We start from the raw sequence: 12,746 nt of genomic DNA, 5'->3' as shown, positions 1-12,746 counted from the left end.
CCACTAAAGTATTATTAAGAACTAGCTCTAGGTTCTGAAATCCGAGACGTTCAATGTTCGATGTTCGAACTTCGTAAACAATGATTTTTTCCACACTGTTGGATATGAAGTTATGGGTATTTTCAGAACGGGTTTGGCGAGTAGATTATTTTTTGCCATCCAGGTCTCCGATTTCTGGATGCACTGAAAATAATCGTCTAAAAAATTTGGAATGAACTCGTACGACGTCGTATGATTACAAATATCGAAACATTTTTTTAAAACTGAACGCAAAAATTGTTACAGGATCGGATACTTAACGTATCTAGAAGGAAATCGATTACGTCAAATATATTTCTCATGTCAAATTCTTAAATTGGGAATGCCAAAGCCACTATTCAGATTGACCTGCTTCAGACAAACACCAATTTCTCGTGGTTAAAAAGAAAGAGCATTGTTTGGGTAAAGATGGAAAAAATGTTTAATAAAATCAATTCTTCGCGGTTATGGTTGCGGTCAACTGCAGGATCGCGGCAGGATGTCAAAGCATTTTTGTAAAAGGCAACAAGGAATAATTTTTCCATTGAAACTTAACTTTGTATTTTTGTGCTGCCATTTGAAATTTGCTCAATTTCATTGGATTCACTAAGTTGGTGATTTTAATATTTTCATTTTTTGAGTTTCACAAAACTTTTGCCTTTAAACAGTAAAATGATTACACAATGTGATATTGATTCAAAATTTGATGAGTCGATATCATATTAGGATGTCCATCTGATGTTTCTATCATAATCAGATTTCAATTTGTTCTCATTTTGATGTTAGAATTTACTCGGGACGAACTCAAGACTGCGAACAATGAGGAAAACGAAAAGAAGACGGAAACCAACAGCAATACCACCGATGTGGCAATGGATGACGAGACGATCCACGAACGAAGTGCCCCTCAATCCTCGCAGGAGGGTAATGGAAGCTCCTCTCCCCTAGAAAAAGGGTGACAACGAGATCCAACTCATAAAAAAAATTATTTTAAAATTCGACTCAATCGGCCACGTAAAGCTTGTACGCCTGAATAAAAATATCTTTAAAAAAAATGAACAGCTCACCAAACATATCAGCAACTCTATTCAACTACTTTTTCTTGATAACATGATGAATTTCTAAGCTCAACACAGAAAATCATTTTACAAAAAAAAGTTCTATTTTCGCACGTCACAATTATTTTAAAGTTCATTCAGCTTAAAGCAGCACACATTCCGTTCCCTTCGCCGTTTTGTTCTTTCAACATCTATCAAGAAACCATTGATCATCTCTGAATTCCTTTCTTTTTGATAATATCGGCGTAGTTGATAACGAAGTGATCGAAAAGAAAATAGAATTAAATGTGCGCCGAGTGCTGTGGTGAGACAACCAGCTGGCGACGGGCACCGATCGACGTTTCCATGTTGGTACTGCCATGATGCGGGCCTGACTGCGGTTCGGACCATGCGTTGTTGATTTATCCAATCGTAGCAAATCAATTGGATCTAATTGAAATGCCTTGTGATCCAATTTGTTATGTCACAACAAAATAATTAGGAGAATTCATTCGTTTTTTTTTCTTCTTTTTCGTCGGTCGAAACAAGACACTTTCACGCTCAATTGCTGCCACCCAGCTTACGAAACTGTTGGAACACGCAGATACCAGTTTGTTTGTAATTTGTTTTGCAAATAATAATAAGATTTCAACACTACATACTCATCCGTGCCAGATCTGATAAGGTTTTTGTTTCACTCTTTTCTTTTCTTGCTTGTTTTTTTTTGTTTCGTCACGAAATTCGTTTTCGCGGCCCCACGAAACCGTCACAAATAGCGTGCAAAAACTGGCGTATGGCGAGAAATGCGCGAATTCGGTACCGCTTATTAATGGCAACTAACTCACGGTCCGGCTTGGCGGGTCTACTTCACTGCTACTACCCGGCTTCTGACACAAAAGAGCACCAAACCAATCATCCTCTCTAAGATCGCTATCTCGATGTGTTCTCTCTTACACTCGGATTCACCGGTTGCGAATTACAGTCGCTGGTCACTTTAGTGTTTCGACACTCTCCGGTGATGACGATGACGACTAGATGTGAGAGAGTAAATATAATATTGTCCGCCAAAATGCGGTTGATTTTATGGCTTTGTTTCATAGACTACGTGTTAATAATTTTCTCGAATGACAATAAGGCATGACATGATTTTTCGTCTTTTTGGCATCCCATGATTTTGGCTCGAGTTTAAAATTTTCAACACTGAGAACCCCCGTAACCTTCCATATCCTTTGATGTGAACATGCCACTAGCACTTATTTTGCGAGCAAATAAAAACTACTGCCATCGCCATTGAAAGGATCCCTGAAAGGGGAAGGAAAACGGATGTCGCATTGCAGTTACTTTTTTTTCTGCTTGGAGACCCTCAACCGATGGGAGACCATTCCAAGCTATAGCAAGAAAGAAAGGATGCTTGAAACATTGGCTACCGCACGGAAAGTTCAACTGGGGCAGTCTGTCCCATTTGGCCTCGGGCGTATAGAATATCGACGTGTCGATGCCGAGTGACGTGAATTGGACTGACCGAAGAATCATGTGACATTTTCCCCCTTACTGTGATGCAGACGCATGTTTTTACTGTAGACTAGTGAAGTACCTAACGTAATCATTGGAGAAAGAAGAAGAAGAAACGCGTTCGCATATTTTTAATTAACATTAATCCAATTTACCTGCAATAAATTTTATAGTAGGTAAGCTCGGCTCGGATTAATTAACGGCCAGCCAAACAATATTTAGAGGTATCTCGTTATCTTGGTATTTCGGTAGCTTGCGATAGCTTTGTTTGGTCTAATCACCATGTAAAGGGAAATAGAGATCCGACGAAGCCGACGACGAAGGTTATCAAACCATGCAAACAGAAATTAACGACAAATAATTTGTATTCACGATAAACACCGCTTCGACGGCTAACGCAATTTATTTTTCGGCCTACACGGATTCTTGGTAGCCGCAGTGGAACTCGTACCTTGGTTTCGCAACATGAGCAATTCCAGAAATCAATAACAAAAACCTGTTTTAATCCACTTAGCAGTGAGATGATACCTTTTTTTTATCGATCCACATATTTTCTACATCATATGTAAGGGTTATCACTTTGGGTATAGTGTGAAGGGTAAGTCGATATCTTCCACGCAACCCGCCTGGGTTCGACTCCCAACCCCCGTACATAGGATTAGATAGTTTTTTGGCTCGAAGAGGCGAATGACTTTAAGGTAAAAAACCCTTCCTAATCCACCTAGTGGTGTGATAATGTCTTTCTCCTCTTTCATAACAGTCCAATGAAAATATATTTCATACTATTATTAAATAATTTCGGATACTAATTTTGAAACCAATTGATTCACATTCAATTGGGACCACAGGACCTTTCATTTGAACCTAAGTTTGTGAAAATCGGTCGCGCCATCTATGAAAAAAGTTAGAAAACATATTTTCATTATTTTTGCACATTTTACCCCATAACTCCCGAACAGGAAGTCGGATCCAAATAATATTCAGGAATTTTTTATGGGACCTCAAGACCTTTCATTTGAATCTAAGTTTGTGAAAATCGGTTCAGCTATCTCTGAGAAAAGTGAGTGCAAGTCGGTTTTCACAGTGATTGCATAACCTTTCTATATGAGAAAGGCAAAAAACCTTCTTAATCCTCCTAGTGGTGTGATAATGCCTTTCTCTTTCTTCAAACAGTCTCATTAATTTTTTATCATTTTATGAAAAAAATTCTGACTCTAATTTTGGCTCATTCTTGACACCAATTAATTCAGATTGATTCGAGTGGTTCACAAAAGCATGCTTCAGTGTTTATGTCACATACTCGGTATCGTTTTTCCAATCAAGCGCCGCTTGGCATTTACGTTGCGTATTTATATGAGAAGAGTGATGCTAATCTAAAAAACCCTTCTTAGTCCACTTAGTGGAATTTTCATAAATATTGAAAAATCACCATAGGGGGGGTGTGGGGGTTTTATTTGTCCAAAAATTTTTTTTGAGATGACACTAAATCTCGACGTTTTATGCAGTTTTGAGACTTTTGGCATCACCAAATTTTCCGATTTTGGAAATTTCATGTACTTCCCCCTATGGTGCTTTTTCAAGATTGAAAATTTTCAAAACTTTTCCGCCTTGCCGCACCCCTTACGCATGTCCGATTTAGCTCAGTTTAGTTTGCATGACGGTTTTTTTCGAGGTGCTTAAACTTTTGAGCACTAGAGCTTTACGAAAGTAGAGGTGATCTCAAGATTTTGGCACCCTTATATATAAGAGCGGTAAAAATCAACGTGTTTTGTCGGTTACGTCACTTATACTATCATATCTCCGGAACCAGAAGTCGCAGTCATTTGATCTTCGAACTCGATCAAATGCTCAATAGTATCTTTCAAACGAGCCTAAGTTTGTTAAAATCGGCTTAGCCATCTCTGGGAAAATTGATCGCGTAAAAATACAACGCGTTTTGTCGGTTAAGTCACTTATACTATCATATCTCCGGAACCAAAAGTCACAGCCATTTAATCTTTGAACTTGATCAATGGCCCGACAGTAGCTTTCAAACGAGCTTAAGTTAGTTAAAATCGGTTCAGCCATGTCTGAGAAAATTGAGATTCGAAAAGTGCATAATGATAAAGTGATAATGCAAAAATTCCAATATAAGGTTTAACACGCCACAGCTGAACAATTAACAATTATGTTGCCAAAAAGCAACCGTGCTAAAACAAGTCGAACCAAAATACCATGCTATTCAATCTTACAATCATTTAGAAATGATTGTTTCTAATTTTGATTCCAAACGTCATTTCATCGTCCTCCAAAAAATGGCTAGATGAGTGTTATCCAGACTCTGCACCGGGCGAAGCAACAATTCGTAAGTGGTTTGCAAAATTTCGTACTGGTCATATGCGCACCGAAGACGATGAACGCAGTGGACGTCCAAAAGAGGCTGTTACCGATGAAAACGTGAAAAAATCCACAAAATGATTTTCAATGACCGTAAAGTTAAGTTGATCAAGATAGCTGACACCCTGAAGATATCAAAGGAACGTGTTGGATATATTATTCACGAATATTTGGATTTGAGAAAGCTTTGTGCAAAATGAGTGCCGCGTGAGCTCACAATCGATCAAAAACAACAACGAATTGATGATTCTGAGCAGTGTTTGGAGCTGTTATATCGAAATAAAACCGATTTTTCCGTCGATATATATCAATGGACGAAACATGGCTCCATCACTTCACTCCGGAGTCCAATCGACAGTCAGCTGAGTGGACTACACGCGATGAACCGAACCCAAAGCGTGGAAAGACTCAACAATCGGCCGGTAAGGTTATGGCGTCTGTATTTTGGGATTCGCATGGTATAATTTTCATCGACTACCTTGAAAAGGGAAAAACCATCAACAGTGACTATTATATAGCGTTATTAGAGCGTTTGAAGGACAAAAAAACTTTCAAAAAAACGGCCTCATTTGAAGAAGAAAAAAGTTTTGTTTCATCAAGACAATGCACCGTGTCACAAGTCGATGAAAACCATGCTGAAATTGAACGAATTGGGCTTCGAATTGCTTCCTCATACACCGTATTCTCCAGATTTGGCCCCCAGTGACTTTTTTCTGTTCTCAGACCTCAAGAGAATGCTCGCTGGTAAAAAATTTTGAAGCAATGAAGAGGTAATCGCTGAAACTGAGGCCTATTTTGAGGCAAAGGACAAATCGTACTACAAAAATTGTATCGAAAAGTTGGAAGATCGCTATAATCGCTGTATCGGCTCTAATGGCAATTATGTTGAATAATAAAAACGAATTTTGGCAAAAAAATTTGTGTTTCTAAAGGGTGATTTTTTAAGAGCTTGAGAACTTTTTTAAACAATAAAACGCATAAAATTTGCAAAATCTCATCGGTTCTTTATTTTAAACGTTAGATTGGTACATGACATTTACTTTTTGAAGATAATTTCATTTAAATGTTGACCGCGGCTGCGTCTTAGGTGGTCCATTCGGAAAGTCCAATTTTGGGCAACTTTTTCGAGCATTTCGGCCGGAATAGCCCGAATTTCTTCGGAAATGTTGTCTTCCAAAGCTGGAATAGTTACTGGCTTATTTCTGTAGACTTTAGACTTGACGTAGCCCCACAAAAAATAGTCTAAAGGCGTCAAATCGCATGATCTTGGTGGCCAACTTACCGGTCCATTTCTTGAGATGAATTGTTCTCCGAAGTTTTCCCTCAAAATGGCCATAGAATCGCGAGCTGTGTGGCATGTAGCGCCATCTTGTTGAAACCACATGTCAACCAAGTTCAGTTCTTCCATTTTTGGCAACAAAAAGTTTGTTAGCATCGAACGATAGCGATCGCCATTCACTGTAACGTTGCGTCCAACAGCATCTTTGAAAAAATACGGTCCAATGATTCCACCAGCGTACAAACCACACCAAACAGTGCATTTTTCGGGATGCATGGGCAGTTCTTGAACGGCTTCTGGTTGCTCTTCACTCCAAATGCGGCAATTTTGCTTATTTACGTAGCCATTCAACCAGAAATGAGCCTCATCGCTGAACAAAATTTGTCGATAAAAAAGCGGATTTTCCGAATGGACCACCTAAGACGCAGCCGCGGTCAACATTTAAATGAAATTATCTTCAAAAAGTAAATGTCATGTACCAATCTAACGTTTAAAATAAAGAACCGATGAGATTTTGCAAATTTTATGCGTTTTATTGTTTAAAAAAGTTCTCAAGCTCTTAAAAAATCACCCTTTATTAAACGATACGAACTTTTCAGCCGAACTGTTACTATTCACACACTTATTTCTTATACCTAGAAAACTTTTTGGTTAAAGATTTCGGCTTCAAAAAAAAATCTTTGGATAGCAAAACGGCGGAGGAAGCCAAACAAAAGCTATGATATGATATCATGAGCCTAGTGCTCCTTTCCATTGCACCGTGAAATTGTGTTTTCGAGATTTTCGTGGCGGTCGAGACTCCATTACCGAAACTAGCCCTTAGCGGCAGGTTCTTCGAAGTGCTTACAAATGACAATGGCAAAACTACACGAGATCGTGCTGGATGACTGGAAATAGTAGAAGATGCGCGAGCCAATAGATGCAACAAGGGTTAGTACATAGCGCACTTACCATAGTTTGAGTGAAATTCTGCAGATGAAAACGATATCCGCTGGATGCCGCGGATACATACTCAGAACTGAAAAAACGAACGCGAGCGCATTTCGGAAACGTGTTAGACTATGCTGCTGAAAATCCCGTTGGACTTTTTGGTAACTGTTGACGAAACCTGGATCGATTGTTACACGCCAAGAAATGAAATGATTATCCGACAATGAACTAGACCCGGAATGAGTGTTCCGAGGCAGCCTAGGGAGGCTCAATGGGTTCATGACGTCGGTGTCGGTTAACTGGGACTGTCATGTCATACTTTTCATGAACTGCCTTGAAAAAGGAAAATAAACCATCGACAGTGAATCAATATGCGTGCATTGTTTGAAGCGATTGAATAACGAAAAAATAAACAGTGTGCCTGTACATAAGAACAACGCCATCATCAAACATTTGGGGTTCCAATTGCTTCCCCATCCACATTATTCGCCCAATTTGGCTTCCTCGAACTATCACGATCTCCTTGCGCTTATCTGTTCCAAACTATCAAGAAATCAATGTGAGTTTCATTTTGGAGTCTTCGACCGCTACTTCCGGAACCAGAAATTGGGAATTTTTTTTGATCTGGGCCCTTTCCGAAGCGAAACCCTGGGTACTGGCCTGGATACTTCCTGAAAGACCTTTCCTTTGTAACTAGTTTGGTCAAAATCGGTTTAGAAATTTGCTCAGCTCGTTTTCAAAAATTTGAGCGAACTCTGAACCTAATTTTTATATTTATAAAAAGGTAAAAAATAAAACTACATTTTTCATTTTACAAAGTTCGGCATGTTTTCTTGTAATAATAAGGTATAGAAGTTCTCCGAAGAAATGAATTCTCTATGATGCAATATTATAACTTTAACCTCACTTCTAGGTGGATTACTGACAAACTTAATTATATCAAGAGAAGGGGACAATTCCAATCGAAAATTCTTCTGAAGGCAGTTAACCTCTAAAATCAACCTCAGAATCGCAAACATAAAACGCGTTTTGGAGTAATTGGGATCACTGTGCACTGAAATAGGGGGAAAAGTTGCTTACCCAAAAATATCGACATCTCCATTAAAATTGATTGTGTTTAACAATCTATGGCTTGTAGGATGGCTATTACCGTGCGGAAGTCTAAAAACACACATACTCACAGGGACATTCGCTCAGTTCGTCGAGCTGAATCGATTGGTATATGAAACTCGTCCCTCCGGGTCTCGGAAAATTATTCAAATGTTTGAGCGATTTCTATACTTATTTTTTATATTTATAAAAAAAGGTAACAAGGTTCAAGTTGAGTAGCGATTTGCCAATAATATCATTATGAATTTAAAATTTAGTAACGATGTTGAATAAATAATTTTATAACTTCTTAAAAGTTTACCAAATTCATATGACTATAGTGACAGAAACATTTTTTTAACCAAATGTAAAATTGAAAACCAATCCTCATTATGTGGTTCTTCGATTTTATAGGTTTACTGAAAAGGGTGTTGGACGACAAACGTCGAATTTTACCTTCTTTCAATACTATCGTTATCGAAAGCTCGAAATAGTCGAAAATAGAAACCATTGTTGCAAAGCATGTGGAATTATGGGTAAAATAACCGGAATGGGAAAATACTTCCTAATCAACTCTCTGCAGGTTATTACCATTTTTTTCTCCCAATAGTCCAACGGGTTTCTCTTCCGCGAGAAACCCCTGTTCAGTTGATTTGGTTTCAACAGATCAAAATCACATTCCTGTATCATTCAGAATTTCCAATGAAGCAATAATTAATCAAAAATCATTCGTGTTTATGCTTGTGAAAGCAACTTCAAAACCTGTTTTAATCCACCTAGTGGTGTAATGATACCTTTCTCATATCAATCATACTATCATATACAATACTGTGGCATTCTTCAAAATAATCTCTGAGAAAAATAATTTAAAATTAACTTTTTTTTTTTTTTTTTTAAATAACTATTTATTGGAATATGAGTTAAAATTAAATTATTAAGATTTAAATTGGGTGTTCAGCCACAAGTGGTGACTTTTCAGCCCTGTTATATATATATGATTTGGTTATTACCATGAAGACATCATTTGCTTCCGCAATTCTGAGATTTTTGTGTAGGGAAAATTCTAAACCTACTTGTATTGTGTAATGGGGAAAAGGAACTTATATACTAACTTACTAACTAATACAGAGAGCGAATCGATTCAATTGAAGATTGCATCGATTTTTGTCGGAATTTGCTTATAATATTATGTGACATTACATCTAATGGTTCTATATTTGTGAGTCTGTGTAACTCATTTGTACTAAACCAGGGAGGACGCTTCAGAATCATTTTCAGAATTTTATTCTGAATCCTTTGAAGCGTTTTCTTCCTGGTGGAACAACAGCTTGACCAAATTGGTACCGCATAAAGCATGGCTGGTCTGAAAATTTGTTTATAAATTAACAATTTGTTTTTTAGACAGAGCTTAGAATTTCTGTTTATAAGAGGATATAAACATTTAATATATTTATTACACTTTGCCTGGATTCCTTCAATGTGATCCTTGAAAGTGAGATTTTTGTCATACGTTAAACCTAAGTATTTAGCTTGATCAGACCATGTCAATTCCAAGCCATTCAATTTGAGAATGTGACTATTGTTTGGTTTAAGGAAAGAAGCTCTTGGCTTGTGAGGAAAGATAATTAATTGCGTTTTTGCTGCATTTGGTTTAATTTTCCATTTTGACAGATAATCACTGAAAATATTTAAACTTCTTTGTAGGCGACTGCAGATCACTCTTAGATTTCTACCTGTGGCTAACAGACTTGTGTCGTCACAGAATAGCGATTTCTGACAACCAACGGGTAGATTTGGAAGATCAGAAGTGAAAATATTATACAAGATTGGAGCTACACTCGAACCCTGCGGAACACCGGCTCGTACGGGTAGCAATTCAGATTTACAATTCTGATAGCTAACCTGAAGAGTACGATCAGTTAAATAATTTTGAATCATTTTGATCAAATAAATAGGAAACTGGAAATCAGACATTTTTGCTATTAAACCTTTGTGCCAAACACTGTCGAATGCTTTTTCTATGTCTAGAAGAGCAACTCCAGTGGATAACCCAGAAGATTTATTTGATTTTATCATGTTCGTTACTCTGACAAGTTGATGAGAAGTTGAATGTTCATGACGAAATCCAAACTGCTCTGGTAAAAAAATTGAATTCTCATTTATATGAGTCATCATTCTCAACAAGATAATTTTTTCAAAAAGTTTACTGATAGAAGAAAGTAAGCTAATTGGGCGATAACTTGATGTTTCTGCTGGGTTTTTATCAGGTTTTAGGATAGGAATTACTTTAGCGTTTTTCCATCTTTCTGGGAAGTAAGCTAATGAAAAACACTTGTTGAAAATTTTAACCAGGAGTCTCAAGGCAACATCGGGAAGATTTTTAATAAGAATATTAAAAATTCCATCATTACCAGGAGCCTTCATGTTTTTGAGTTTTCTAATAATTGATTTAATTTCATCAAAATTCGTCTCAATAATGTCATCGTGTGATAACACTTGGGTTGAAATATGATCATATTTCAGTGAGACTTCATTTTCAATAGGACTCACAACGTTTAAATTAAAATTGTGGACACTCTCGAACTGCTGAGCAAGTTTTTGAGCTTTTTCACCATTTGTAAGAAGTATTTGATTTCCTTCCTTGAGAGCAGGAATTGGTTTCTGAGGTTTCTTAAGAACCTTAGAAAGTTTCCAGAAAGGTTTAGAATATGGTTTAATTTGTTCAACTTCTTTAGCGAAATTTTCATTTCGCAAAAGAGTAAATCTATGTTTAATTTCTTTTTGTAAATCCTTAACTATGTTTTTCATAGCAGGATCACGAGAACGTTGATATTGTCGTCGACGAACATTCTTCAACCGAATGAGCAGTTGAAGATTGTCATCGATGATAGGAGAATTTAATTTAGTTTGAGCTTTGGGAACTGAAAGATTTCTAGCTTCGATAATATAATGATTCAAATTATCAATTGCTGTGTCAATGTCCGCAGAATTTTCTAAAATAGTTTCATGATCCACATGATTTTCAATGTAAGATCTGTAATCCAACCAATTAGCTCTATGATAGTTGAAAATAGAACTAATTGGATTAATTATAGCTTCGTTGGAAAGTCTGAATGTTACTGGAAGATGATCTGAGTCAAAGTCAGCATGAGTAATCGGTTCACTACAAATGTGACTTTGATCTGTTAGAACCAGATCAATTGTAGACGGGTTTTTCACGGAAGAGAAACAAGTAGGATTACTGGGATGAAGAACTGTGAAGTAACCAGCTGAGAGTTGATTATGAAGTATTTTACCATTACTGTTATTTTGCCTACAATTCCACTGGACATGCTTAGCATTTAAGTCCCCTATTACGAAAAATTTCGGTCGATATCTTGTAAGTTTTTGCAAATCGCCTTTAAAGAAATTCAATTGTTCGCCGGTGCATTGGAATGGCAAATATGCTCCAGCGATGAAATAAATTCCATGAATGGTTTCAACTTCGATTCCCAAGCTTTCAATAACTTTAGTATTGAAAGAAGGTAAAATTCGATGTTTAATTTGCCGTTGGACAAAAATGGCAACTCCACCACCCATTCCAGTAAACCTGTCAAATCGATGAACCACATAATGTGGATTACTTTTCAATTTGACATTTGGTTTAAGAAAAGTTTCTGTCACAATGGCAATATGAATTTTGTGAACTTTGAGAAAATTATAAAATTCATCTTCACTCGATTTCAAAGATCGAGCATTCCAATTTAAAATATTCAAATAATTATTTAACATCACTGTTAAATTTTAAATTCATTATAATATTATTTGCAAATTTCCATCCGATTTGAAATGCTTCAAAAAGTGATGAAGTCGAATTCATTTGGATGATCATTTGAAAAAGTTGATCTTGTAGGTAGATCATTTTATTTTCAGTTATATCGCCTAAATCGACTTCATTTAAAGAAGCGAATGGCATTGAAGGAATATTTGTAGGTAGACTGCCATTAGAAGAAGATGATTTGGCCGGTCTACCTATTAATAAATTGTTTTCGTTAGAAGAAGAACTGCAAGGCGGTCCTGTGTTTTGATTATTTACATTAGAAGAAATAGGTGATAGATTTCTACCTAATATACCAGCATAACTGATATTAGAAGAAGATGATGACGAGGTCGATCTACCTGTCAGTAAATTGTTTTCGTTAGAAGATGAATTGACAGGCGTACCTGTTTTTTCAGGTATGTTCTGTAAATTTAAGGTCGTTGATTTGACTTGTTGTCGAAGCGAACGAGCGTTTAAAATTTTTTCCCTGACAGGACATTTCAAATAATTGGATTTATGATTTCCATTGCAATTTGAACATGAAAATTTATCAGTGGTTTCATTCATTGGACAAACGTCTTTCGAATGCGATTTACCACAATTCAAACACCGTATATCCATATGACAATTTTTGGTTCCATGACCGAAGCCTTGGCAACGACGACATTGCGTTAAGTTTGCAATACGATTATGCCGTTTATAATGT

General features: G+C 36.8%; 1 protein-coding gene across 2 annotated transcripts in view; it reads right to left on the bottom strand.

Moving 5' to 3' along the window:
• LOC131436530 (probable multidrug resistance-associated protein lethal(2)03659) overlaps positions 1–2,172 on the bottom strand; it is a 37,947-nt gene extending 35,775 nt beyond the window's left edge. Inside the window, exon 1 of one of the 2 annotated variants that reach the window (XM_058605283.1) lies at positions 1,718–2,172. The gene's annotated coding sequence lies outside the window, so the exon portion shown is untranslated. Of the gene's footprint in view, positions 1–1,085; positions 1,678–1,717 lie in introns of those variants that run through there. The other variant, XM_058605291.1, reaches the window with a different exon arrangement.
• Positions 2,173–12,746: the final 10,574 nt, after the last annotated feature.

This window comes from Malaya genurostris, chromosome 1 (assembly GCF_030247185.1).
Source record: "Malaya genurostris strain Urasoe2022 chromosome 1, Malgen_1.1, whole genome shotgun sequence".
Taxonomy (NCBI): Eukaryota; Metazoa; Arthropoda; class Insecta; order Diptera; family Culicidae; genus Malaya; species Malaya genurostris.
The sequence above is the reverse complement of the archived record's forward strand: the minus strand, read 5'-3'. Positions and strand labels throughout refer to the sequence as shown.